Here is a 4,414-nt window from a genome sequence, read left to right on the forward strand (position 1 = left end):
CCATATTTTTTATACTTTCAGATAGTAAAGACTCCACTCGTGCCTGCAAGTCACAAATAAAAAATATTATTTTTTCTTACAGAATTAAATATGTAAGTCTGTACAAGTTGTATTGCTACAAAATTACTCATTTCAACATGACCATTCATATCGAAAACGATCACCAATACCGTACATTACACCAGAAGATAATGCTCAATTAAAATAAACTTCCACATTCTGCATTCTGGAAAGTTGTTCAGTAATTAACCGACATTGAAAAGAGAAATACTGTTCTGTCAAGCTATGGTAATGATAATTATTATAATCGACGGTTTGACACGGCTAAGTAATTGCCTGTTGGTTTTAAACATACTAGCTGTTCACTCGGCTCCGTTTGAAGGTACCTTAATTTATTGCTGCTTGTTTCTATTATTGAAGTACTGACTAATGATGAACGAGTTTGTTTGTCTATTTGCGATGTGCGCTTTTGTGGCATAGGTAATTATGTTAATGTAGAAGCTTAGATAAATTTAAATGTTTAATTATTTCTTATAGGTAAAATAATAAACGTTAATCAAGTGATGATTATAATTTAGATTAGTTTTTTGCTAGTATATAGACATCACAAATATTTGGAGAAACTGGTGTTTTCATTGTTGTATCTACTGTAGAACAGGAGTTGCAGCGGTGTGGGTGGCTGTGACGAGCTTGTACCTAAAAAAATAAAATAAAGTTACAATTATTGTAAACTTCTGAAATTCTATAGAAACTACAGAGCCAATAAAATTACTGTGTAATAAAAAAAGGAGAATGAAGAAAATAAAATAATACGCAAAATGTAACCTGACAATAGCCAATCAACATACTGGTATCATCATAACTACCATGTAAACGATTTACTTCCGTGTCATCAAACTGCTAATATATCGAGGTATTCCCGATGACGTGTGTCATCTAGCGTGTCAGTCATAAATCTGATGAGGCGAGCAATAAATCTACATTGCCTGTTGATATTGCTTCAACATACGAGTATAGCTAGACAGACAAACTGCTTCATATTTTATGTAAACGAATAAAATATGAAATAGTGGGTAATGGAAAAGCAGTGAGATAACATATATATAATAGTTTAAGAAAGAGATTTTTTTTTGTTTTTAAGTTCTCATCAAGGTAGACTGCATGATTTGTGCGGTGGCTTTGCAACCGGCTACCGCACATCGTGTAGCGGGTCCCGTTCCGCACGGAGCAACTCTTTGTGTAATCCTCAAATTGTTGTTTCGGGTCTAGGTCATGTGCATGTGAACTTGTATCTTTGTAAATGCACCCACAACACCTGAGAAAATCTTAGTGCGGGACAAGGTTTTAGACAAACAAAAAAAAAAGAAAAGCTAAACATTTTTAGATATAACTTTTGTCTTTGTTATCTTATCGTATTACTCGCTTCCTTCTATTTGGTTTAACATTAGCAGTATTTTGATCCAACTTTGAAATCAAAACAATAGTTTATATTGAATTTGTAACAAGTTTCCTATGTCTCTAGTCTCTAAGGCCTAGGCATCAGACCAGCATCAAATTATGCACTAATTCTCCCATCACAATTCTACGATCGCAAGCGCATTGTACTTGTACTGTCACTCGTAAATCAAACGCGTCACGTTGTAAATCTTGAGCGTCAATTGCGCAAAAACGATGTGCGCTTGTTTCACGGGGCTTGTAGTCTGTGGAGCTTGTTGGGGGATTTGTTGGAATCGCATGGATGGTAATGAGAATATTGGCTTTGGAATATAATTATATTGGGCTAGGATTTGGATTTCCTTCCTATTCGAAGTTATTGATGAGAATTTTACTATATAAAATGAAGATTCTATACTGCAGACTTGCTGCGGACTGCCTAGTGGGTTACCAGGGTTCCGTATTATAAAGCAGGAGTAGGAACGGGGTGGTTTTTAGACAGTAGGTAAGTGTCTGATACTCCTTCTCACCTCGCCCAAGGCGGGAGAAGTCCATGGATGATTTCAAGCGCCCTATTAAAAAAAAATACATGTAGCCTTAAAAAAAAAGAAGCTAAGAAATCTTCGAATTATTTCGCTTACAAATATGACGCTTATCCTTAAAACAAAGTACGTTTGTTGGACAAAATATCTCACCGTATAAAACCGCGAACTAAAAACGAAAATTACGTAGCATTCTGTTGACGGTAAGGCGGCGCGCACACTAGCATTCAATCGCAGATTTATTGCAGATCACGATAAAATTATAATCGTTATTTATCGCCGCGTCTCAAAGCGTGTACCTGCATTATTCATCCGATCGCTTGTTGCGATGTCTTGCAACGATTTACTATGCATTGTGGAGTATTTTAGCCGCGATTTTCACACGACATTTTAGTATGACGAAACGCGATTTGTGCACTGATTCTTAGTAGAGTTTAATAGTTATGGTTAGCTCTGGAATAAATATACGTTTGAATGTTTGTTTGCGTTAGAGTTGTGCATATTTACATTCACATTACATCATTGTATGTGATAGAATTGGAGATTTGGTCATCTCACTAAAATGTTCAGTAAACAATGTAAATTACACTGTTAGGAATTCCTACTTAAGTTTACATGAGGATAAATAAGTTCAATAAACATTAATTAAGAAGTTGCAATCATTCCAACTAAAACAAATCATACCTGTATCATTCTGAAAAGAGTTACCATTATACTCTATGAAGCAGACAGTAATCTTCCAAATAGTTTAAGTAACACAAAATCACAAGTAAATGTTCTTCACATAGTTAGTATAAAACATTACTTCTCACTATATTTATAGTGTAGCAATCAAGACGTCTCCGCGGACTGACGGCAGCGTGTTAGCATCAGTAGCGTGTAATGTAACAGCAGTTTGCACGCTCTCGACTAAATATTTGTTTCTGCTAAGGAGTTCAATGTTTGCTTGAACTAATTTACTGACGGACTGACTCGTTGGAGCTTTGAATTCTGGTAAAAGGATTAAACTGTAATGAGTTTAGGATTTTTCAATCGTAGACATACATATGTACATACTCACGCCTTTCTCTCACAGGGGTAGGCAAGGGACAATGAAAAATTGCTACGGATTTTACATACCTCCTTCGCTTTATCAACAGTCAATCGTAGACTTATTGATTAATCTCCTGTATATATAAATCTCTTTCGTTACTGATTGGCTGACTGACGGACAACGCACAGCCAAAGCCATTAAATCTAGGAACGGGAATCACCTGTTTCTAAGCTAGTCTGTAAATAAAATTGTGAAAAATACAGACAAGATCTTCTTAATTTTTATTAATTCTTTTCTTTGGTTTACAACTTTCATAACTGGATTCCTTAATTAATTTAATTTAATTTTACTCTGAAGTAACGAGCAGATCATTAAGGTATACCATTCCTTAAATTCAGCAGTCAAAACCATACTTCAATATAAAAAATCCTTTTCTTTCCATACCATTCATTCTTCGTTCACTTAAAATACCTATAACTGTCTTCATTAATTAAGGTTGACAAAGAAAAAGTTGAAGAATCAAGCCGAATTCTGTCACGGTGTCTCTCGCACAAAGACGGAGGCTAATTGTCGAACTAATTAGTGGACACCTTGTGGCTATCCGTCAAAGTGGTTGGAAAAAATCTGGGGCACTGTCGTACAGAGCCGACTAGTCGTTCAGAATGGAAGAAGGCTGGGTTTTTGGTGCACCATGTGATAAGTGTACTGCGTTTCTTTGGTTTGCTAAGTGTGACAGTAATAAGACCTTATCCCACTCTAGGATGTTCTCCTGTATTGTGAGTGCGTTTACAAATATGTAAGTTCACATGCACATGACACCCAGACAACGATTTGAGGATCACACAAAGAGTTGCTTCGTGCGGGAATCGAATACGCTGCATGTTGCACGACAGCTAGTTGCCGTCATTGCCGTCAGTACCTTCCAAATTGTACCTTTAATCTGAATGATTGAAACAAAAACTGAACAACAAAAACATTGAAAACGAAACATTATGGAAATAGCCTACTGCAGCTGACTTCCAAAAAAACGTACCTAGCAACAATCAGCGATATCTAAAATAATAGAATTTTCCGGCTGTAGACAATCACAAGACATGAAATTTTGAATATACAATGTATTCGTGCATTATGCAGCGGTGACCCGATGTCTGGGCGATTACATTATGCGTAAAAACTGCAGAAATCTGTCTGGACCATTCATCATTGGCAGCCGCTGAATCTTTGATGATCACGTGGTAATGAGATGGGTGAAAAAATATGGCGTAACAACTCATACTGTTTTGTTGATGTGCTGCAAAAGTTTGAGGAAAATTATTGCAGTAAGCAGGATAAGTAAAGTGCTTGAAGATTGTATATATTCATGTAACTTTTGCAGAATATTAAAAATTTGTTGGAATTGGAAATT

This window comes from Spodoptera frugiperda, chromosome 29 (genome assembly GCF_023101765.2).
Source record: "Spodoptera frugiperda isolate SF20-4 chromosome 29, AGI-APGP_CSIRO_Sfru_2.0, whole genome shotgun sequence".
NCBI classification, from domain to species: Eukaryota; Metazoa; Arthropoda; class Insecta; order Lepidoptera; family Noctuidae; genus Spodoptera; species Spodoptera frugiperda.